Here is a 26,137-nt window from a genome sequence, read left to right on the forward strand (position 1 = left end):
CAACATGTCAAGGCATTTGAAAGGTATTATTTAAATTCAGTAGTATTTTAGGGTCTCTTTCCAGTTCTGAGATTATGCAGGATACCATCACTGTGTCCTCAAGTAGCATAGGATTTTAGTAGCCATTGGGCTACTGAAACTTCAGTGTCTCTCAGAAAAAAAAATCTAATATGCTGTACATATCTAATTTCACTAAATTGCAGATCTAATCTTTGTCATGTCCCCTGCTCATGAAAGTGTAATTGTGAGTGTAGTAGAGCACTTGTATGTTCCTAAGATTTCATTGGTTTTTTTGCCCAGCATATTATAGGACTTCTTATTAGCACACTGCAAAGCATTAGCATACATAATTGAAATAAATTCACTCTTGTCAGAATAAATGGGTGCCCATTTTGTAATGCAGTAATCATTGTTTTAAAAAAATTAAGTCTGCTTTCCTAACTACTTTGCAAAATTTGGTTATTCAGCACTTAAATGCCACAGTGATAGGTGAAAAAATGTAATATAAGTATATATAGATGTGTGTGTTATTCAATGATGATTAAAACTTGTCTGATGAGAAAGTTATACTCAGACTACTAGTAGGCAATTGGTACTAACAGTCATAGGTAACTGTGAATCTTCTAGACTGATGACAATGATCTATCCTCTTATTAAATAATTTTACCCCATCCTCAACAATGTTCTAGGCTCCTTTGACACCAGTTGATCCATTCTGTTCCTTAACTTTTGCTCTCCTGCTTTTGTATTTCCACTTTGTGCTCTTATATCATTGAATATGTCCAGGGAAAATCAGCCAACTTGGTAGTCCATCTTTTTAATCACCTTTCTCATTGTAACTCACTCCTAGGGTGTTGGTTTCACCAACATATCCTTTAACCTTCTTCATAAACCCTTTTTCTAGCTTTCTTCTTTACAGCAGCTTCCTACCCAGCTGTTTCATGGAGTAAAACAGGAGTGACCATCCTTCAGCATACATGCCTGTGTGTGTAGCACATGCCAGATTGGTGAGGGGACAGGGAGCACAGTGGCAGATAAGGAAGGAAGTAGACAGACAAGCAGCAGATCAGGCAAGGAGCAGAAAGCAGAGCAGCAGAGTAGGCAGGTGAGGATATCAGAGTGGCTTTGGGAAGGGTGTAGGGTTAATATGTGGCATGTCTACCAACACAGTTGGCTTGCACTGGAGTAAAACAGTCATTCTGTACCAGTATAACCTCTGCTTTTCCTTTCCCCTCCTTAATTTACGCGTATTTCTAGCTCCCCTCTCTTCCCTCCTATTCCTTGTCTATTCCCTATTCTCGCTGCCATTAACTTTTTCATTTTATCTCATGCGTCTTCATCTCCTGCTATCTTTAATTCTTCCTCCCTTTTCTTTGTCTATTTTTTTGCTGACTGGCTCATTTTCCACTGCAGTCTTTTCTCCCAGTCTTGTAAAAAAATAAAAATAAAAAAATCCATCCCTGAGTCCAGTTCCCCTCTCTAAAGAGAGGTCTGTCCTTTTCTTTCCTTTGTTTCTTTGTCTCCAGAATGCTGGTAGTGCTGGGTGCTCGTTCTCTATTGGCTTCCTTTCCTTTCCTTTGTCCTCATTCATCTGGCTTCCTGCTTTCTATTCCACCAGAGCATCAGTTACTAATAAACTCCTACCAGCTCAGTCAGAAGAGCAGTTCTCAGCCCTAGATCTGTTAACTTCCGTAGACCTGGTGAATATTCTTCTTTACTACCTTCCCAGTCTTGGCTGGCATAACTGTAATTCCAGTTCTCCATCTGCCTTCCTATTTGCTTGTTCAGTGCCTCTTTAAATGGCTCCTCTTTTCTTTTCTGCTGTGGTCTCTTGGGCTAAGTACAGGCACTCAAAGTCTGAGGCTGAATTCATTCAATCTTTGCAGGTTAGTCTAATATGCATAGATTGAACTGATAAGCAAGTGAACAAACATTCACTTTTGCTTCTAGAAATGTAGCTACATGCCTGCACTGGCCCAGGCTAGAAGCTGGGAGGTGCTAGAGCATGCCTCCTTGCTGGGCTGGAGCAGACAGCTTGGGTCAAGGCTAGCCCCCACCCTGTGAGAGTGGGTTTGTGGGGGAGGAGCAAAGCATCCTGGGATGCTGGGGGACTGTGTGTTAATTTGGATTTGGAGGGGTCTGGGACAGAAAATCAATAAACCAACTTACCGCAAATCAATTAAGTCTGATACTACATCCATCCCAGTTTATCTTAAACTGGCCTTGGCCATTTTGAAAATGGTTTATATGCACTGAACTTGTGTTGTGTTACAGAATTGAACCAGTTTCCAATCACTTATACTGGCTTATGTGTAATTTCTGTCGCTAGCCTTGGAGTTATGTTCTTGTTCCTCTTTTCTTGCCTGTAGATTGCTTCCCATGGTTTCAGCTACCTTTTCTCCATGAATGATTCCCAATTTCTGCCATCCTTATATTTGACCTTGCCCATGTCATCATTCCATTTTTTTCTCACATATCTTCTTGGTATACCTCAGTCTTTTGAAAACAACTATAATATTTTTCCATTTACAGACTCTAGTTTTTCAAATAACTCTTTTTCAGAGAGTGCCATCCTTTCAGCATTTTCTGAAGATAAGAACTCTGTTAAGTCACTCAGTTTGGACACTCAAAATTACCAGTGATTTTGTTGTTTAAGTCTTGACTTTGTAAGTGGCTCCAAGAGACAGAGCTATGGGATCTGCATTACTTCTTGTCTATCCTTTTTCTGTTGTAACCTCATAACAAATCGATAAGGAATATTCCAGAGCTAGCTGATTTTTTTTTCCTTTTTTTTTATGTATGAAATAGTATATACACTAAAGCAGATGTATATACAGATTTCATGTTCATCATGTAAGTTCTCCTAATTAAGTAAACTGCATGGAATTTCAGAGGCGGCTTTTGGAATTTACTGGGGTGTTTCATGACCTTTAATTAGCAGAATCTTTTAAAAATCTTTTTTTGCCCTCATCTCTAGATGTTGCTAGATAACATGCTAAGAAATTCCTTACAAAATGAGCAACTCTGATCTGTCCAGCTGGTGCACGTGGGCACAAGGCTCAAAAAAAGCTCAGCTCTTTGGTACTGACTTTCCTCTTCATTGTAGCAAGGTCTGCAGAAAGGAGGGCTGAATGTAGTGGGCTGCTTTCCCAAACAATGTCAGCATTGTGTTCATCAAGAGGAAAAACTGGTGCTCTGGCAGATTCTGCAGTTTGCTAAAGCCTTTTCCCTTGTTCTGAGTATTTAAAAGACAGCATTTCTTTGCTGGCAATACTGCCTGGATTCTGGCACAAATTTGGCAGGCAGCAAAGTTGCCTAAAGCAGTTTAAGGGGTAGGGGGCAGGGGGTGGAAAAGTAGCTTGTAAAATGTATAAAAGAGATCCCCCCCTTTTTTTGTAGTATGGTGTCAACGATTTGTTTGAGTAGTCAAGGTACCTCTCTGCCTCTTGTTAAGGTTAATGGAGAAAATATAAATATGTCTAATTCAGTGCTGAGTGTTTCCCAAGCCATTTTGTATCTTAAGAGCATCTTCCCTCCTTTAGTTTTCATACAAAGCTTCATCCAATACAGAGGTCATCGCATTAGAAAGGTAGCATCATCAATTTCTAGTGAACTCTAGCCATGGAAATATTACACCTGCTTCTTTGGCTCTAGCCCAAGACCCAAACGAGTATTTTTATTGCAGAGGTCAGACTTTAAGCACTACAGAGAAGAGGCATTAATATATACAGTGTAGTAGGACTGTAATTTTGCAGGACCAACTCTTATGAAGACAAGATGAGGAACACCTGAGGGACAAGGAAGAAAGAAATATAGAGAAAATTAAACAGGTCTTGCTTTGTCCCCGTTTGTTGATTCACGCTGAGTTCCAGCTGACTAGAAAAATTGTTGCTTTGTAACCCTCCTGGGGTTGAGTACAGATTCATAACAGTCTCCACAAACATGTCATTTTAGACCCAAGAATCTAATAGAGTGTTTCTTTTTACAGAATGATGTCCTGCAAGACAGATGCCATTTTCTTTTGATAAACGTTCCTTTTGCCTTTTAAATCACATCGGGCCCAAGTCTCTTTTACACTAAATCCCCATTAAACAGTCCTGGCAGTTTGAAGTGTTCTTGAAGTGGCGGATGCATGTGATACATGAATACCACCTGCAGCTGTAATTTAACTACATAGAAACTCATGTAAAGACTTTTTTTTTACACCGGTTGGTGTAAGAAGAGGTTGAATGTCAATGGGAATCTGGACTATTAAATTCTCTCAAACCAGGTAACTTATGGTTGTTATACACAACATGCCCAAAAAAGAAGGAAAAGTGAAAAGAAAAAGTGATGCTGGAAAATGTATAAACTTAGTATCTCACATATTTGTTTCAGTTTAGAAAATGCCAGAAAAAATCACCTTAAAAAATAACTTAAAGTTTAAAATGTTTCTTGTGATCTTTAAAACAATCAGGTGAAGGAAGCTGATCTGAAGTATACCGAATTAAGGCAGAACACTGTGTGGGTGTGTGCGCACTTCTAAAGGCTTCTACCTGCTTAAAAGAAAATACAGATAAGGTTGAATGACTAAGCTCTATTTTTCTCCATCTAAATTAAATTAGTAAGTGACAAGTGGCAGCAGTACAAATGCATGGTGCCATTCAGGCACAGCAATTGAAAAAAAATCCTTCAAATCATTGACATTTCTCTTAGTTAAATCAAGCAATGTTTCTCTAAAGTTTTGAGAAAAATAGAGAATTATGTTTTGGGTTATATTTCTGAATACTACTAGTGTAATCTAAGGATGTGGCTACATGAACCGTTTCCAGCAAGGTAAGCCAAGGTATGAATTTATAGCAAGTTAGCCACTCCATAAATGCTGGTACACATACTCTTACCCCATGGGTTGTATGAAGTATCTTACCCTTCAAAGGCATTTACTGCTGGGTAAGAGTTTTTAGTCGGGAGCTATCCTGATATAGCTGATGTTGTAAATTCACACCTCATAGCAGTTTATCTGGTTGATCCTTGCTTACCTGCTCTTAACTTATTGTGTTGCCATAACCTTGAACTGGGGATTTTTCACAATGTGAAATACTTTCTGCAAACAAGTGGCTTAGAAAAATGGTACAAGCAGGGAAATGTTAAATACATTGTTATTTAAATGCAGTACTGAGGTCTATGCAAACTGGTGGCATAAGCTGTTTTATGAATAATTTGAATAGTCCTGGTGTGATTCCCATGTCTTTCCTCATACTGGCTGCCAAGGGAGATCTGAGTTTGCGTTCTGGTTCCTTGAGATACCAGACTTTAAAATCACAGAAAATAGAAGTCAGTAATCTCATTAAAATTTAGTACATTGACTTCAAGTCTCAGGGTACATATTCCCTTATTTTTATATTTGTTTGGAAGAGAAAACTTTTCTCAAATGTTGAATTCCTTCAGTATAATTTTTTGAGCAATAGAAGGCATATTTCAAATAAAATGTTTCTAATGAGAGCAAACAGATAAAAATATAGCATATCAGAAATAAAAAAGCCAGTCTGATGTGCTTCATGACTTTTTTTTTAATTTAAAAATATCTTGCCAGTTTGCATCATGAAAATTTCATTTCTGACAACAAACACTAGTAAAATAAAAATGCTCAACATTCATCTGAATGCCAAATATGCTTTTCAAAGCTATGGGGTACTATTGTAAGATAATGTAGGGCAGACAGCATTAAAGTAAGCTATAGATTATACCTGTGCAGCCCAGCTACACTGAGGTTTCACAGTGGTATAAATATGCCAATACAAATATGTTGTAAGAGGTACATCCCTAAAAAAATGCTGCTGTTCTGGTCGGCAAAGCAGGTGCAGCACAGGCATATGCAGTGAAGATTTCCACCCTGCCTTGCCACTTTTTTATTCCTAGCTGAAGGGATTGTTTCTACCTCGCTACCTATAAGTGTGTCTGTTAATATCATTACCAATCAATTATTTCTGGTACTGTCCACAGTGCTACACAAAATGTGTGAATGATCCCAATGATCCTAACTCCTTGTGAGTGTGAAACATCCTCTAGGCCACTTTCCCCTCTCCTTTACCTGCCACTAACTGTTGTGCTTTGTTTAGTGATGAATTAGAGCAGAGGTTCCCAAACTTTTTCTTGTTGTGTGCCCCCTTCCGTATTTACCAGATGCCCACATATCCTTACCAGCACACGCTTTATATTTCAGCCCCTTCAATGCCAACTGTTATAATGAAAATTAAATTCACCATTACACAACTTCTCCCGTATATCCCCACAGATGTCTTGCGTACCCCCAGAGGTATACATACCAGTTTTCAAACTGTTAAATTAGAGAACTGCGGTTCAGTCTGGATCAGTAAAGAATGCATGGTTTGCATCAATTAAAACACAGAGAGATACTTAAATTATATGCACACATGCAAATCTGCAACAGCATACTAGCAAATGCCATCTGAAACAAGTGAACTTAGTTTAAATCTCCTGAGACTTCTTATATGATTTTTATGTAATTGATTCTGGACCATTGGGGGACTTTATATTTTTACTAAAGACATGTTCTAAGTACATCGTTCAGATTAGTATTGTGTTACTTCTGCGCTCTTCCTCCTTTGGGGGCATAATGCTACTCTTTTCCCAAGCACTCAGTTCCCATTGAAATCAGTGGGGGATGACGCCATTGTTTAATAGCAGTATATGGCCTTTAATTATTGCTCTTAGTTCGAAGATCTGTATGAGCATAAATTTCTGAGTATAATTCCAAAGCTGCCACATTGGAAAAAAATATATAGTTTTTAGTTCTATTTAGTGTTTTGCAATATGAGCTTGAAAAGCTTACGGCAATTGGTCAATGAATGAAGAAACTTGAGTGCTTAAACATGGCTTTCAGAAATCCTAATGATATTCATTATGGTTTGTAGATGGTATACTAAGAATGACAATGCAGTTGCAAGCATGCTGTACAGCTAACTTAATTTTTCTCTCATATTCTACTATGCATTGATGCCTATACCTCTCTTGTACTTTTACTATATCGGCCATGTATAGAATTAAATTCTAAGTAGAAAATAATGCATAAAAATGCTATTCAGACTATCAGTGTATTAGAATTAGATTTGATGGCCAGCTGGGTACATGGTAAAGTGCCTCTGGTTTATTCCAGGGTCTGTCCTAGTGCTGACTAAGTTGCTGAGTTCACTTCAGAATGAGTATTGACATGGATGTTAATGAGATGGTTGGGGAAACTGTTCTGTTGGCACTGAGCCATTATTGTTTTCCTCATAGTGGTTTCAGATTTTAGAAAATGTGCTTAGAGATTTTATGATTAGCACGTTTTAGGAATTAATTACATGACTGAAAATTTTATAAATGCACAACAATTGAACTTTTTTGTTGCCTAGACCTGCTTGCCTACACACTAAGTGTATCCAGATACTTTTTACTTTTCATTTGACTAGATACATTCTGAAAAATATACCTCTCCCTTGTTTTGGTGCCTCTGGTTATCTGTCACTCATTAGGTCCTTGCCAGCCACTGAGCAGTCAGCTTCCCAGGGTGCATAAATTTTCTGATTTGCCTAAGAATGTGACCTTATGCTGCTCTCTGTGCTCATTGACTGACCTACTAATAGAAACAGAAGCTCTTTTTAATCCCAAATGAAATGTTCCTTTGAGGGCATCTCCTAAAGAGGCATTTTCTTGTTTCCTATGGAATAGGAGTGCCATTTCATATGTGTGTCCTATAACTGCTCAGCTCCACTATACTGCACTTAAACAGCTGATGAAACTTCAGTTTCAGAAGACAACTCAAGGTGCAGACAGAAGCGCAGCTCCACAATCTAACTCATGGCACTTTGCAGAAAGTGCCATGAGTTAGACCGATCCTCCTGACCCCACAGACATTAGCTGTTGGGTCGGGGGGGAGGGGAGGATCAAGTTCCAATTTGGAGCTGATGTAGGGAGAGAGCTTGCATCCCTGTAGCTCTTCCCCTAGCTCTGCCCCAATCTCCTAGCCCCTGGTGCTGTCTCAGAATGTGCTGGGGGTTGTGGATTACAGTCCCCCACCTTGGGGGTGAGGAGTGGGGATCCAATCCACCTGCCCCACTCTCCAGTACTGGCTGGGCAACCCCCAGAACCAGCTCCCTCCATTCCTTTCCCTACCTCCTATTCTGAAAACAGTGCCAGGAGCAGGACTGGGCATCACCAGCCCAGCCCTGCTCCTAGCACACTGAGACAAGTTAATGAAAGTACTTTCAGAATGCCTTAATCTGAAACCTCATAATGAGGGTTCAGATTGTCATGGCATCAGGCCCTTTTAAAGTACTCTGCAGGTGTGCACTTGTGTTAAGTCATGGCTGTAGAGCGCTTTCAGGGGCCAGATGGGGTGAAAATTGTCACTTTTCTCTGTCCCTACAGTGGTACTAATTTCCTGGTATATACTTTTCCTGGCTATTCCCCTGTTTATTCTGTAAAACGCATTCTATGAAACCCCATTAAAAGAATAGATAATCATTCAGAAGTCACAAATATGGAAATTGAGATAACTCCCACCAGCTTCTCTCCTCTCATATTTGTTTTTGGATGGTCATTAACTGAATTATTATTTACTGTTTCTCAAAAAAAAAAAAAATACAGCCTTCAATGCACATGGACAGCATGCTGTCCTGGCACAGTCTTCCAGTGTCATGCAGAATCCATTGTAAATCACTTATGCACATGAGGTGTGTTCACTCTATAGCAAAACCATACAGTCTCTGGATCTTCAGCCCTGTAACTTATTATTTTACACACAGAACCTCAAGGGAACAGTTGAAACAGGGCATCAGACTTTGCCCATGCTGAGTACATGTGTCTTGTCTAGTTTCCAGTCTTTCACTTATCTAAGCCTCTAATGAACTTCCACTTCCTCACAGGGACCTCCCAGCCAAGCCTAACTACCACAAGGAGTGAACAATATCTGGATTATATAACAAAGGCTGTTTAGACAATGGTGAAGTCCTTTCCTGTTCAACATATAAGGGTTCAAGTCCTTTTCAGTAAGGAAGTTGAATGGGAGGTGCTAGGGGCCTGGCTCTTACTTCCAATAATATAAACATGTGGGTGTAGCACTCCTAGTGTCCTACAGCCCTTGCGCATCAAAGCTGGTCACCTACTCTGCTCTGCTCATTATTCCTCCTCTGACCCTCTTGGTTGAAACAGCTCCTCCTCATATATATTGTAGGCTCTTCCTCACTACTAGCTTGGGTGCCTTATTCTCTCTGAAGCGCTGTTTGTGTGCAAATTACAGCAGAGGGCCAGCTCTGCTGTCAGTAAGATTTAGAATCCCTTTGGCTGTGTCCAGATGAGTGTGGCCATGCGTTATGTGGTGCCACAGACACATCTGCTGCGCCATGTACCACACATTCATCTCTTCTCCACACTGCAAGGAAGATATCCAGAGGTCAAAAAAAACATGCAGAAAAAACCCAGGTGGAATGATGCATGCAGGGACAGCACATGCCGGTGAAAACTGGAGCCTGACCAGCCAGATCCACACACCAGCTGCCAGCCAGGGTCCGAGCATCGCCACTGCTGCAACCCCAGGAAGCCCCCAGGACCCCAGGTAAGGCTGCTCAGGTCCTTTGGTGGGCCCTGCAGTCAGTGCTGTATTGGCCCTGCCACAGCCGCCATGCACCACCACTGCTGAGTGCTGCTGGCTCTGGCTGCTCGCCACCCTCCCCTCCACTCCACCAGCTCTGGCTGTGTGCCACCCCTCCCCCCTGGGCCCCGCACACCCTTAGTGATGGCTCTGCACAGAACCCATCATCCTTTTGAGAACAAGCACAGAGAAGTACATTCAAGAAAGAGGTCAGGATAGGTGCCAGCCAAATACTTAGGAACAGAGTAAATTGCACTATGTATGTGTAGATGGAGTAGCCGGAAGGATAGAGTGGATTGTTCTCATTGGTGGTAGATGACAGAACAAGGAGCAATCGTCTCAAGTTGTAGCAACAGAGGTTTAAGTTGGATATATTAGGAAAAACTTTCTCATTAGGAGGGTGCCAAACACTGGAACAGGTTACCTAGAGAGATGGTGGAATCTCCATCCTTGGCAGATTTTAAGGCCTGCCTCAACAAAGCCCTGGCTAATTTAGTTGGGGATGGTCCTGCTTTGAGAAGGGGCTTGGACTAGAAGACCTACTCAGATCCCTTCCAACCCTAAATATCTATGATTCTATAATATCTAGCTTTACCTACATCCTGCCATTGTTGTGCAAGTCTGAAGACCAGATCTTGCTACAAACAAGCCTTTGTCAAAGGCTGTGGGGGATTTGTGTTGGGAGGGACGTGATTTTCTCTGCTGGTTTTTGTTTTGCTTTGGAGTGAGATCAGGCTGTAATCTGAGGACAGCAGAAAACATAGAAGGGTCTCAATGTGCTTTCAGAACAGACCAAATTATACATGCAAATGCTTTCTGGGAGAGAGAGGGGATGTAGAACATGGATTGCAAAGAGAGGGATGAACAAGAATGACAGGGAATGGGAAGACAGAGAAGTTGATGTCCTCTTTTCAGAGAAAGGGAGTGGGGATGAGAGGGGTGGAATGGATGATGTGGGCAGACTGCCAGCCACACACTTTCTTCTCCCCCGTGTGCAGTGGGAGCTGGCAGGTGGCCTGTCCTATGAAAAGCAGAAAGTACTTAAGGTGGACCTCACCCTGATCTGTAATGGTGGAACTGGTCAGAGGTGAGGGGGGAAGGACTCTGTTTCATGGTGGTTGGGAGGCAGGGGTAGAGAAGGATTATTATTTTCATATGCTTAGTAGTAGGCAACTGTTGATCTGGATCATGGTGTCTGCGTAAGAGGTCTAATCAGGTGCCTGATAAATCTTCTTGGAACCCTGCAGTCATCACACCAAGACCTTCAATGTGTATGCCTAGGCAAGAGCATGGAGGAGTAGAGGCTGCCCAAAACCCACCGTCTCTTCTTTAGACCGTTGAGACAGAATTTAAAGACCAGACTGAGTCTGGATGTTCAGGTCATTTTACACATGAATGTGCCACAGGTCTGGGTGCTTTTAAAAGCGCCCAGCGCTGCAGCACCTGCTTTTTATAAATGGCGAAATGTGCATTAGCACTAAGAAAATGCTGACAGTGCACTTTTGAGCTAAAACACATCAAAGGTATTTTAGTTCAAAAGCACACCGCTGCCATTTTTTACATGCTGATGCACATTTTGCTGTTTATACAAATGCATGCAACCCAGTGCTCGGGGCATCAGCTTGTATGCTCCACAGACTCGATTAATTGAGTCTGCTCTGACATGCTGGATTTCTGGTGCAAAGGTACATGTATAAATGTCCTCAGTGCCTCAATGGTTGTCCTATATGCTTAAAACAATTATAACCACCTGGTAATAACCACTGTCAGTGTTATGGGACGTAGGACGTGTCTGTGGTTTCTCTCTTTGTCCATGTTAGCAACAATACACTGCAAACATCCCAGTGCACAGCAACAGAGTCCAGGAAGTAGGAGGAGTACTCAGGAATCACATCGTATCCTTGCTGCAGTAGCTTGCCAACTGCAAGCCTGCACGATAACTACAACTGTGTAAATCATCGCTCACTCCTACCAGAAACATTTATCTTCCATTTAAAAGAAGAAATGCTGTGTTTCAGTGTACTGGGGAGGGAATGATTGCCAATGAGCAACATTTACTCTGCATTAATGAAGCTTTTGGTCATTGAGTATGGTAGAATGTATTCATTAGAGCCGCCAAGTATGTGCAGAAGTGGCAGGCAGTGTTGTATGGTGGTGTCCTGATTCAGGGAGTTTAGATCAATATCACACATTTGGTTGGAGACCAGTCATCATCGGAACTGCTAGAAAAAAATGAAAAGGGATTGTGAATGTATGTTGAAGAGTTAATGGAACAGACATCAAGAGCTGTAATATGAAAAAAGGCATTTGGTTTGATTTTCTGGTGTGTTGGGTATTTGGTTGGTTTGGGGGAGGCTTTTTTATTATGATTATTTTGTCACCTTACCTAGAAAACACTTTTTGCGCCTGAAAGCTTGTCTGACATCTTTCCCAATTATGCAGTTGGGTCAGTACAAGATATAACCAGCACCACCCACTCCCAACCCCCTCCCCCCCAAACCCCTCCCCCCAAAAAACCTGCTTTGCCTCTGTGTCTGCATAGTTGCTTGAAATGGTTGGATGCTATTTAAAATGCTACTTGATTCAGCCTAACTAGGGGCTGAATGAGAAGGGGGGCTATGAAATGCCATTTTGGAACGTGCACCGGGCAGTGAGACAGGGTGACAAGATTCTGTTGTTGTGTGGTCCTGTTAGCGGGTGGTGAAACTCAGAGGAATCTCAGCTAATTCACTGGGGCAGGTGTAGTTCGTTCAACTACCCTTCCACCCCTCTACCTTTCCTGTCCGCCAACTAAAAGAGTAACGTGGCTGTCCACTAGTGAGGAAGATGGAATCTGAGGAGAAGCATTTTAAGGTAAAAACTATAGGCCAGAACTAGAGAGAGTTTAGGCTGGAGGTACTCCACTTAGTTTCAGCAGGTATTAAAACTGAATCCCCAGGAATGGGTAGTAGTTGCTCTTACATTAGCCAAAGGTTTCATACAGTTTAAGCAAAGTTGACTGTCAGCTTACAGACATGCATCAATATCTGCAGTGCTATCTGCTCTGTCATTTCAACTGAATTATAAATACAGTATTGCAACTGAGTGTTAGCAATTTGCAAAGCTATAAAAGGCTTAGGAATCTAGCATCAAGGATAGGCAAGCATCACACATCCTTGACGCACATAAAGTCTCAAGTCGTGAAAACTACTGACTCCCCCATGAATCGTTTGAAAGGAGGAGGACACAAAGTCTCCTTTCTTATGGATAAGGAAATGCTTTTTTCTCCTTGTGCAGCACTTCAGTGCAGCTCTTTCCTCACTCTGTTCCTTTCTCTGTCTTTGCCAATAACAAAATTGAGAGGTTATTCCAAAAGCTCTAGCAGTAATCTAGGAGTTGCAGTTTTTTTATGGTTAACATAGGAGTATTAGATGTTACTTCAACCTTATTTGTATTCTCTGCCCTAGGCATGTTGGGGGTTTACAAATGTTATGTAGTTATAGCTTGTCCATTTTCTTGGGTGGAGAGCTGTTTGTTCTGGAAGCTCCAGTTTAGGTTCTACAGATAAATTTAGCATGTGTAGTAAACTTGTGATAATGTGCATGAAATGCATAATATAGCATGAGAGAGAGAAAGACCAAAGACAAAATATAAAGCTAAATTGGTTATATTTTGGGTTTAACAGTTGTGGTTCTTTCTTAACATTGTACTTCCATGCAAGAGAGCAGCTACACAAATGGTTCGGGAGAGCGTCATTTTTTACTAAGAAATACTGTGCTTAATTAATTCTTGTTCCTGGGAGGTTAACCTGGGGCACTCATTATTGTCTTAATTGGTGGTATAAATCCTGAGGCACTGGAGAGGGGAAAAAAAAACAACCCATGAGTAGTTAACAGTGTATGGCCTTTTGGATAAATGTTAGCCAGTTGTACTACCATCTTGGATAGTGACAGTTTATGGTTTTAGTGGGGTATAGGTCTGGTCCTACCCAAATAAGGTTAGAGGGCACTGAATTACAAAAAAAACCCCAAAACCGAAAAAAGCAATAAATAATCCCTGTTTTTTGCATTAAACTGTAAAGTAATCCAGTGCTTTCCAACTCAGAGAAATGTGTTTCTGTGATCTTCTGTTATTCATATTAAATTATGTTCATTACCTTTCCCATCTGGAGTTTTCTACTAAGCTGAAAATCATCTTATAGACATTACTGAAAGGAAGCTAATGGTAGGTATTTTTTTAATTGTACATTTTTCATTTCCAACTTCTAAATTGAAGAAACCAGATGGAAATGCACCTAAAATCGTTCATCTCTGGTTATAGTATTGAATTATAAAAGCAGAAAACTCCAACCATGTTCTTTTTTCACACAGTGGTTCAAGATAATGACTGCTTTATCTGGAGACCTTGACATGTTTGCTAAAAAAGGCATGAGTTCAATGTATATCTCTAGCTAGTTGAAAAAAATTAAGAGTAGCCTTACCGATAACATGTGATAGAAAGCAGGGCAGTGTGACACCTTATAGATTAACTCATTTATAGGGGCATGAACTTTCATAGGCTGCAACCTACTTCTTCAGATACTACTTCATCGTAGCATCTGACAGAGTAGGCTGCAAACCTGTGAAAGCTCAGACATCTCTGAACAAGTTAGTCTATAAGGTGCTATGCTGCCTTATTTCAGGCTAACATGGCTAACTGCCTCTCTTTACTCATTTTGCTTTTACTGGTGTTGGTTTCCACAAACCATATTTGACAATGCAAGAATAAAACCCCCAGACTAACAAATGAGGACACACATTTTCATTCTTTCTTGTTGAGGAGGTTTTTCTGCTAGTAGTTGTTCTACCAGCTGACCAAAAGGAAAGTCTCTATCTAGTGCATTACAACAATTATTTAGTTTTAATTACTGTGAAGCATTTATGTCAAGTCAGACAAGAGAATCCCCCTTGTAGAGCTGTGTTATCACACCCAGGAATACATTAGCCTACTGTGGTGGGCCCCTGGGTACGTAATGGATTGTGAGTTGGGAAAGCAGCATCAAAAAGCCTGAGACTGAATTGATTTGATCTTTGCAGGGTTTTTAAACTGCATAGATTGAACCAATAAGCAAGTGAACTGACATTCACTTTTCAAACAGGAAAGGTAGCCAGACCCCTGCAGTGGTTCCTACTAATAGTCAGGGGTGCCAGAGCACGTTTCCCAGCCTGCTGGCTGTTGCAGCAGGGAATCCTCTGATTCCCCAAACCACTTCCCCTCCCTTCCCCAAGCTGGCAGCACCTAGCTGGGGGTCTGGGTCCCTCCTGCCACTCCAAGCAGCTACACCCAGCTAGGAGGGGTGATTATTTTTTTCCCCCAATCCCTCCTCAGTCACCCAGAATGATAGTGCTCCTGATAGAGAGCAGAGGGGTGGGGCAGACCCTGCTCATTGGAGCAGACATCACAGCCCAGGCCTGCAAAGCATCATGGGATGCTGGGGGACTGAGAGTTGACTTGAATTGGGAGGGGGTCTGGAACAGAAGTTCCATAAACATTTTAACATTTTAATCATTTTATGCTTATGACAGCTCTGATGAGTCTCGAGTCAGTAGGCATAACTTAACTTGCATAAACTGTCATTGCTGCAGTGGAGATCAACATGGCTTTATTGCTGTAAGATTTACCTTAGAACCTTTCCGGGTAGACCTTTCTGTTCCTTGTGTATGTGTTTTAAAGCTAGTCATTTTTTTTTTTTTTAACCAAAATGTTTCTGGGCTTTGCATGTGGTATAGAAGTAGTAAAATATATTATCCCAGTGGCTTTTTTTCCTTTCCTGATCACCTCCAGAGGTCTCATTTTTCCCAACTTTAAGATTGGGGATAATGTTTCTTTATCTTTCTAAAGTACTCAGAGCTCTATAATTACAAGTTCTGGTTTAAATACTAACTATTCTTGCAGCATGGTAGGCGGGGAGAAACAGTTGCCTTGACCTCAAGAATCAGTGGCAATATATACAGGCTGATCCAGTGAAATAAAATGGAAGGTGGAGAGTTATACTGAAAAGTGCTATGGAAAATGGGAAAGTCTTCCTCTCATACTTCAGCTTGAAATTACTCATGCAGCTGTGTTCCACAAGACTTTAGTGCCACAACTAAATCACAATGCAAACCATTTTTGAGAGGAGCCTGGTTATATTTGTACATGCATAACTATAATGCGACTTCTCTGGCAATATTCCAGCTCCTGATCTATTGTTATAGCAGGTTCCATTTTGTGTGTACTCATTAGTCACAGAAAATGTTGTTTTATGCTTTGCTCTTCCGCCACAAAACTTGAGCAGCGCATCTTCCATTCTGGCTCACTGAGGCTGTAGTATCCTAAACTGCAGTATGTTTGTCAAGTTTACAATTTGCAAGTAGTGGTAAGCAATGCAAGCATCCAGGAAAGCACATTTTGGCTCTTTGTAGCTAAAAGAGCCTTCATTTTAGCCTTCTGTGAAAGCACTGCCTTTTGGAGGTCTAAATGATGCCACACCACAAAGTAGTATGCCTGGGTTCTGTATATGGCAATTTTTCATTGGATCTTACAATTTTGCATCTCACCCAGTTGTATGTCTCATGTGGCAGCAGGTATGATCTAATATTAAAGTCCATGTTTACTCTGAGAAGCCACTCATTAAAACTGCCGCTATGGGGTTCCACACCTACCTACGATTTTCAAATTCAATAAGCCCGGCTTAGAACAAAAATCCAGGAGTTGTCTTCTCCTTGCACCGCCATCAGCACTCACCAACTCCCAACGCTGCAAACCCAGCCTTGAGAGCTAAGCACCAAGCTGTGGTTGTTATTTCTTCACCAGTACTAAGTAAGGAATTTGTAGGTCAAACTCTGCGCTGCTCCCTTCCCATGGTGGCAGAACAGGTCTGTACAGGTATAAGTAACTGAAACAAACAATTCTGCTGAGGCACCAGAGAGAAAAGAATCCAGCCTTTTTTTTTTACTTAATCATAGCTGTGTTAATTCATGAGGTTAAACAAGAGTAACCTGTAAATTTTAGTCATTAAAGTAACAACTGATGTGATGCTCCAGGAGTAGATTTGGAAAAATTTTGACTTGGAAAATTGTGCTGTGGCCTGCCAAGGTTCATCCTTGTTTCTTTTGCTAATATCTTAGCAACTCCTTTGATTTGGAAGCTACTTTTAGAGTCTGTCTTTAAATGCAGATGTGACTGTGTATGGGGATAATCAAAGTTACCTCACTTGAGGTAAACAGGCTGTTTAAATGGTTTCGAGTCAAAACCAAATCTCTCAGTTGTTCACTTTAGCGGGCCAGATGCAGACTAATTGGTCAATTCAAATGCTCACTGCTTTTGTAAGTAAGATATCCTGTAGTAAGTTAGCAAAAAGTTTTTTAAAAATTCAGTCACATGATCCTTGTCTTACTGTGTGTGTGTAACTATGTCTTCAAATAATGTGTCTTGCTGAATTGGTTAAGGGGAGAGAAAGCTCTCTTGCATCCTAAGGTCTCAAACGCTTCAGTGGTGGTGTTTCAGGATAACCATGCCATAAGACTTTATTGGCTTATAATACCTCCAAGAATGGAGTAAGAGCATGTTCAGCTTAGCATTATCAAGGGCTTCATACACATAATGCCTTCCTTTGTATCCAGATGGTGTTGTGCTGAATTCTTTTATGTCACTGGTTATTAAATCAGTTCAGATCTTCTTTAAGCAATCTAGCTGTATACTAAACTCTTTCATGTTTGACATAGTAATCAACAACCACTACAGAAGTAAATGGCAACTAGAGTTGGGGTGGGGTTTTTGGACATTGTGTTAAAGTTACAATGACTAAATGGGTTATTTTTGGCTTTAAATAGTAGGCCTAGTAACTTGCTTTATTTGCTTTTTGGTACCGGTAGTTTCATATATCACTCTCCACTTCCAACACAGCAGATAAGGTATCAACACAATTAAAAGTGAAAAATAATCTGTCCACTTTGCTAGTGGTGAATGCTCATAGAACACACACTGATACAATAGATTTTTAAATAATTTATGCCCAGCACTTCTTTTTTTCCCTTGCACTCTGTAAATGAGGATGCCTAGTGCGGTATGGCCAGGGCGATACACTATCTATCCATCACCTATTAAGATAACAAGGTGTGAGGGGATGGGAGGGTGAGTCAGGCTAGCGTAATTTTGGAGCACAAAGAAGGATAAAAATTAGAAGATGTTTCCCCAAAATATTTTTTGCATGAGGAAGCTACTAAAAGTTACCTGGAAAACCAGAATCTATTCAGAGGCTTCATGGCTTTTGTTAAACCACAGGCTTTGCGATCTTTTCACAATCTGTGTGACAGTCTAAATAAGACATGTTAGAAGAAAATACTGTATCTTGATGTCAGGGATACAGGTTATCATAGATGACTGGTAGGGGGGAACACAGTGGGGAGGGCAACCACTGACACCGGCAGCAGCTTCTCCAGGTGCTTGCCAGCCCCATCCCTGCCATTGATGCCAGCTTCTGATGCCCCCCCAGACTCAGGAGGCACCAGTTGCCCATGCATGGGGTAGGCGTATTGGTCTACAGGCAAAAGGAATTAGAATTTTTTTTTGCTTTATAAAAATATCACCTCTACCCACAGTTCTGATTACTTGTACCTTGATGTGACTTTAGTACCTTTCCTTTGATTCAAGTTCAGTACAGGTGCTATTGAAAATAAGAATGAAAGTTATGTGCTGCAGAGAGAGCTCTTCCACAAGCATAGTGGATCTTTAAATTTAAAAAAAAATCCACTTGCTTTTTAACAGTGAGGGGTCTTGTCTCCCATTACAGAGAATTTATGCAGATACTTTAACACCAATTAAGAATAATGGGAAGTTTTTATGTAAATGCCCAGCGCCTCGCAGGCACATATTCCTAGTAAAGTAAATGATGTGAGATTGGATGCTAACACAGTTTTTTATTTTCTAGGAAGTGATTGCTGGCCAGGCTGCTTGTTTTTAATTCATAAACAACAGGGGGTGATAATGCCCACATTTACTTTTCTAAAGTATTTGGCAAAATTGAATGTCTGTAGTTTGAAGAGCATTTGTTTTATTGGAGGAAACTGCTGACATTGCAAGGGAAGTAAAAGCCTGATAAGTCCTTCTAAAGCATAATAATTGTGGGGAGGGTGAGGGGAAAAAACCCGACAAGTCTGCAGCTGCCTTTACCTTTTGCAGTAGCACAAACTTAAAGCGGTCCCAAAATTCCAAGTGAGTGACTGTCAGCTTCCACCCAGATCGTCTCCTCAGTAGACAAGAGAAATCAAAGAGGTACATGACTTATAGGTGTACCATGGCACTACCAGACAGTGTGTTCAAAAATGTCAAGAAAGCCTCTGATAGTTTTTAAAATATCATCAGTGAAATGGGTGTTTTCAGCAGTGGGGTGAGATCATTGACCACCCCCCCACATCCCCCCCGCCACATATCATAGCTTGATAATCACAGAAAGTCCAAGTTGCTGGAAAATCGCATCAAACTCTGTTCACAAAGAACAGAGAGTATGTGTAGGGCTTGCCAAAACTACTCCCCAAAGGAATGTTCCTAAGCAGTGAAACAATTACAGATAGTACATGGGCTAACAAACAGCAGAGAGAACTCTTTTATGTTTATGGCAATAAGGCCATCAGAGCAAAATATGTCCAGAACAAGGGAGGAAGTGTTATGAATGAAAGAGAAGTAACTGTTTTGGAAAGAGGTTTCCCTCTCAACACTGGTGTCCAGCTATAGCTCTTATTTTCTCTTCAAATCTAAAAACAACTGTAGGCATACTTCTACATATCCTTCCTCTCAAAAGCTTATGGGTGCAAAATGCAAGGTGTAGTTGAGGCACTTTTCAAAACATGGCTCTAGGCTATTTAAGCAGTAAGAGCTATTTGTCAGCTTATTTCTGAGAAAACACCTCATGTTAAACTAGTGAGATGGGTGTGGATTTTTCCATGGAAAAATGCAAAATAACAAATTGGTATTCTGGACACTCTTCTTAATGCTTGTCCAAAAGTAATTCTGAAGACCAAATAATTTCAGTTGCTTTTAAAATCACAAACACCAGTAAAAGGGGTAGAGCTTTTAAGAATAGTATTCAGCATGTAAATGTTATTTCTCAACATTATTTCCACTACTTAGTTTTGGTAAGAACCAGTGTTGTACATTTAAGAATCTTCAGTCTGTGAAAGGGAACATATCTAGGATTTCTTAAGTATTTTTTAGCTAAATCAAAAGTGTACCCGCCGGGCTTTGCTCCCTCCTGAGGGCAAAATGGATGTTTTTTCACCTCGTCACCGCCCCGCTCTCTCCTGCCACATCTTGATGGATCGCCAATGGGGGGGAGTCATCTGACGGGTTCTCTTTGCCCAGGTCCACCCGACAGTCGTACACGGGGCTCCAACCACCCCTGCACCACAGTCTTACACCACCTTCTGGAGCTGGCCCCGCGGAAGTGGCACATGGCTCTTCTTGCCCCACTGCTGCCTTCCTTTGCCCCTTTTCCCTATCCTCAGAGGGTCGAGCCCCTATAGTTATGGATCTGGCTCCAGACCCTCAGTCCCTAGGATCTATGTTTCTCAATGGGCTTGGGCATCCGCAGTCCCTGTGACGGCCCTGCCCCGATCTGGCTTCTCCTTATGGGCTCTTGCTGCCCTACCACACCCCAAGTGCACCTGGCTTCGGGTCCTCTGCGGTGAATTTCTTTCACCACGCTCCAGTCCCACCGCCTCCTGTCTGCCGCCGACCTCCTGGCGCTGCTGCCGGCTCCTTCCCTCCGGCTCCTCCAGCTCTGGCTCCTCGTTCCTCCTCAGATGCCGTGGGGTCTCCCCTTCCTCTTCCTCTGTTGGCAGACTTCCTCTTCAGGGCCATCCGCCCCGATCCTTATAGCTGCTGCCGCTTTTATCTTCACCAGCCGGCGTTCTCCGCTGACGTCACCGGCGGGCCGCATCTGTATAAAGAGCTGGCTCACAAGCCGCACGGCTTTCCCCAGCACATTGATTCCTGCTGCTGGTAAGTTTTTGGGGTCACCCCAGCCCCCGGGACATAACCCCCCCGCCAGCTGCCTTGTGGCGGTTCCCCCAATAGTGCGTGTTCATTACCTGTGTTTTCCTGCTGGGTTGGTACCTCTTGTCGTCTTGTGTCCGGGGCCTGCTCTTCATAACACCTGAACAAGAAATCCGCAGTGACGTTAGCCTTCCCTGGGCGATATAAGATATGGAATTTAAACGGTCTGCACCCGTTGCTGAAATGCCTGTTGGTATTTCGACCAATCGGGGACGATCTCCGGGCCTTGTTCCCACTCCTCCTTAAGGATTTGCAGAAGCCTCCGGGGCTGATGCCCCAGCACCAACTCCAATGGGGAATATCCTAGGGACTCTGATGGGGCATCTCGCAATACAAATAGAACCAGCGGTAGCAACAGGTCCCAATGACGTGGGTCCCCTTGAATGCACCGCCTCAGCACTCTCTTCATGGTCCCATTTAGCCGCTCAGCTAACCCATTCGTTTGCGGGAGGTACACTGACGTTTTGAGCTGGCAGATTCGTAACGTCTGACAGACTCCCCGCAACACCTCCGACATGAAATTCCGTCCCTGGTCCACAAGGATCTCCTGGGGAATCCCCTCGCAGGATATCCACTTCACCAATTCTTCCGCGATACGCGGTGCTGTCACTGACCTCGGGGGTATGGCCTCAGGATACCGCATAGCATAATCCACAAAAACTAGGATAAACTGCTAACCATTGCTGCTCCATGGTAAGGGCCCTACCACATACATTGCTATGCGCAAGAAGGGTTGATCTATAATGGGCATGGGTTGGAGTGGGGCATGGGGAGGTCTATCTTCCTGGGTTTTCTGGCACACCGGGCATTCAGCGCACCGCTGTGCAATGTCATCCCCCAGTTTCGGCCAGTAAAACCACCCCGCAATTTTGTCCAAGGTCCGTTCCCGACCCAGATGTCCCTCCATGGGCGTGGCATGGGCCAGGCGCCACGCAGCCCGTCTACATGTCCATGGCATGACCTGCTGGACTTGCTGTTCCCATCCCCCCCTGCCTGGGGTTATCCAATAGAGAAGGCGATGTCTCACCTCAGGGTGGCCTGCCGCATCTGCCATTGTTGACGCTCACTGGTCCCCCTCCATCGTTCTGTTCCACAGTTCCTGCAACTCTGGATCTCCTCTCTGGGCTTCACGGAACTGAGGTCCACTAATGGTATCTCTCCATTCTTCCCCGGAACCATCCTCCTCCTCCTCCATCAGCTCGGTCTGAGTACTCGCATCCCCAAGCCAACCTTCCCAAGACTTTCACTTCCGATGTGCCACTTCCATGTCTCGCACCCTGTCTAACACCTCGTACAAAGGGACCCACTCCCACCCCAGCAGCATCTCGCATGCGAGGTGCAGTGCTAACCCGACCACTAACTCTCCTTGGTGCTCCATCCAGCTGTATAAAGAGCTGGCTCACGAGCCACGCGGCTTTCCCTGGCGCGTTGATTCCTGCTGCTGGTAAGTTTTCAGGGTCACCCCGGCCCCCGGGACAAAGAGAGAAAATGAAACAAAACTGTTAAAATACTTCATAAGTTGTATTCCTAACATCTAGTTGTTATTCTATTTGCACAAATTATCCTGTGGAACAAATCAAGGTGACAAAGCCTGCATACCTATTTGGTCTTTTAGCTGCCCTCTGCACTGGTAATGGATACAAGTATTGTGTATACATTGCAGAGAGTTGCTGCCTTCTGGAGTTGGATCTCCTTTTTCTGTTTGGCTGCATATCCTAGTCCTGTGTACCGTATTAAGGAATGAGTCAGTCTTCTTCTTTTTCTTCTTGATGGATTGTAATTAAACCCCAGGTTAAAAAGGTCATTTAGATCTGGTGGGCCAACAGAACCTGTATCAGAACGAGTGACCTGTTAATGGGTGTCAAATGGCTATAATGTCCGTTTTGTGTACCGCTGATATATTTTGGTTTTTGTTTCCCTTATTATGTGGATTGGGTGACTTTCTTATGTTTGCTGGTTGGTTTTCATTCTAGGTCTGTTCACGCACAGACATAAACCATCACCTGGCCCAAAGGACTTACAGTCCATATTGTATTCTTATGGTGTTGATGGTGTTATTGTTCTAGTATCTCACTTATTTTTAACTGAGGAGAAAGACAACTCCAGCATTCAGTATTGCTTTTGTTTTCTACAGAGCAGTTGGCTCCTTGGTTTGCATAATCTATATAACCCAAGGGTGTCAAACTATGGCCTGTGGGCCTGATCCAGCCCTCCACATCCCACCTGCCAGAGTACTGGTAAGCCAGGGAATTTGGGAGTGGAGGTTGGTCTGCCACAGAATCCAAGGCCAGAGAGCCCTGTTTGACATGGCAGTCAGTGGCAGGGGGCTAACGGGCAGGTTTTTTTTCCCACTGCTTTTGCCATGTCCATAACCACTGCCAGTCCCACCATCATCACTGCTGGTCCTGCCGATCTGGAACATGAGCAGCCACTTGGTCCAGATCTGGCATGGGGCACTGGGCACAGGGTGAGTCCTACACTACTAGTGTAAATAATATCATTCCTTGAGTGGCAGAGATGTGATTTCACCAGTTTGAGCTTGAGTTAGCAATACCCTCAATTTAGGGGGAAATATTGGCTGCCACTGAAGTACAGCACTATAGTATGGAAAAAAAAAAACCCAGAAAATGCCATATATATGCTTTGAGGGGAAAATAGGATATGTAACTCCACTACTACACATGCCAGCTCTGAACTAGTCTATAGTGAGAGTCCATTGTTAACTGACTGCATTTTGAGGTTGTTAAGTGACTATACAAGTCACTTCATCTGCCTTTGTGACATCAGTAAATTGGGGATAACAGTGCATTCTTCAGAGGGTAGAGTTTGGTGAAATTTTTAGTCCAATATTTTATTTACCAAAAAATTCAGCAGTAGGTCAACAGAAATTCTTTGCACTTTGTACTATTTCAGACAGAAAATCCTGTTGAGATCAAAATTCAATTTAAAGTGCTTTCTAAAATATAGAAATATTTTGTTATAGGTTAAAACTAATATATATTTTACCTCAGTTCAACCAATAAACCAAAATCAAAATATCAATTATTTGTACAGCTCTAATTAGAAGAATTGATTCTATTAATAATTGAATGGGACCCAGATAAAAGGACATTATCATTGTGATATCTCTCCTCAGTGGTTAACATATAAATATTGTGTTAAGCCAAGAAACACACAATTCCTTTGCAACTGGGGTAGAAAATGTTTGCCCTGTTTTCTCTTGCAACCTTTCAAATAGGAAATTTAACTAACTGCATAAACACAGTACATGGCCACAACACGCATACATTGGTATATATTTTAAATATTTATTTGTGTAAATAGCTTTTATGAAGATGGTGGATGGCTTAAAGGAAAAAACAAGCTTTTCACCTCTGTCAATAGTATCAAACGCTTTCTAAAAGCAGTCAGAAGAACTAACCTCAAAAGGAGGCCTTCCCATTCAAGTCCCAAAAGGTTACATATTTAAGGAACCAATTTTCAGTTCCTCTTTCAGAATTGGAGTTATTTTCATAATGTGAGCATCAGTAGTACTCTGGATGTGCAAGGAATACATAAGCAGCCCTCACTATGTAGATCTGCCTCTCTATTTCTTGATCATACTCCTTACTAGTCATAGCAAACTGTTAATGTTATGATTTCTTAACATCGGGCTACTTATCTGTCTCTAAAATTATTGTTAAGAGACCCTTTCATATGGTCCAAAATGAATGAATCTTGGGACAAAGGCATTTTAAATGCAGAACTACCACTGTACCCCTTGGCTGAGTACAGATAGTCAAAAAGCCTGAGGTTGAATCAAATCAATCTTTACAGATAAGTCTTAACTGCATAGATTGAACCAAGAAATAAGTGAACAGGCATTCACTTTTGATTCCAGAAATGCAGACACAAGCCTGCAGTGGCCCAGATCAGAAGCCAGGGAGCACTAGAGCATGCCTCCCTGCTTGACTGAAGCAGGAAACTTGGGCCAAGGCTAGCCCTGCCACCCTGCAAGTGGGGGGAAGAGGGGAATTGTGGAGGAGGTGCAAAGCATCCTGGGTTGCTGGGGGACTGAGTTAACTTGACTTTTAAGGGGATCTGGGACAGAAGTTCAATAAACTGATTTAACCTAAATCAGTTAAGTCTGATAATATATCTGTCTGGGTTTTGGCCATTTTGAAAGTGGTTCTTGTGTACTGAACTTCTGGTCTAAGTACAGACAGTCAAAAAGCTCAAGGCTGAATTGCTTCAGTCTTTGCAGGTTAGTCTAAATTGCAGAGATTAAACTGAGAAACAACTGGAGAGACATTTACTTTTGATTCAGGAAATGCTGCCACAACCTGCAGTGGCTCAGGCCAGAAGGGCACTGAAGTATGGCTGTCTGGCATGTAGCCAGTATGGGCTGTGTGTTTGCTTCATCTTCCTGCTGCCCACAAGGTCCCTGGGATTTGCAGTCCAGAATTACAGCTGGAGGACTCTGCAGGGCTGTCCACCACTACTTCTTCCTGCTTCCAGGTACCTCTGGGATTTGTAGTCCATAGCTGCAGTGAGCAATAAGTTTTTAGCAGGTCAGGGCAGCTCAGGGTAAGGGAAGTTTAATCCCCCACTCCCCCACCCTGGCCCCAGACCACAGCCAGGTTTGCAAGGGTTGGGGAAGTGCCATCTCAGCTTCATCCCCACACCCCAACCCTTCTCTGATGGAGCAGACAGCCCAGCCCAGCCCAGGGCTGGAAAGCATGGTGAGGGACTGTGATTTTACTTGAACCAGGAAGGGGTCTGGGACAGAAGTTTCATAAACTGGTTTGACCTAAGTCAGTTAAGTCTGATACTACATTCAACCAGGTTTATCCTAAACCAGTTTCACCTATTTTGAAACTGGTTTATGTGCACTCAACTTCTGTTCTGTTACAGGTTTGAACTAGTTTCTGATGACTTAAACTGGTTTATATGTAACTTCTGTCCCTAGCCCTGTTGCATTACAGATTTGAACTGGTTTTCGATCATTTATACCAGTGTATGTGTAATTTCTGCCCTTAGCCCTTGTGATTATATTTCACTTTGCTCTATCAGCTGTAAACCTATGGCTTGTTGAACATGAATTCCCCAAACCCTCCAGCAAATGCTGCATATGTAGCAATATGTTCCTTTATATTGCCATGGTTTTGACTGAAAATTAGCCCTGCAGTAAAACACTCTTGAAAATCTGAGAAGGAAGGTTAATTAGTACTCTGACATTTTTCTAATGCATCCTTTATCAGGATATCTGAACTGTAAAGTCTTGTTTCTACATATTGAGATTATGTAGAACTGTTTACAGTACGGAAATATTTACTTCACCTGATGCAGATAGAGAAGTCCCATTAACCTTTATTAATGAGTATCAGTAAATAACAGAGTCTTTGATTCTTGTATTTTCTAGCTTTTTCCTGCCCCTTTCATGCGCAGGCATATGCATAGTCTGGTTTCCAGGAA

The 26,137-nt window shown here is 42.3% G+C and overlaps 1 protein-coding gene across 3 annotated transcripts in view; it reads left to right on the forward strand.

The window, feature by feature from the left end:
- The window catches only part of RARB (retinoic acid receptor beta), a 343,635-nt gene that overhangs the window by 241,227 nt on the left and 76,271 nt on the right, over nucleotides 1-26,137 (forward strand). The window lies entirely within an intron of this gene.

Source organism: Crocodylus porosus, unplaced genomic scaffold (genome assembly GCF_001723895.1).
Source record: "Crocodylus porosus isolate Cpor-Errol unplaced genomic scaffold, CroPor_comp1, whole genome shotgun sequence".
NCBI lineage: Eukaryota > Metazoa > Chordata > Crocodylia > Crocodylidae > Crocodylus > Crocodylus porosus.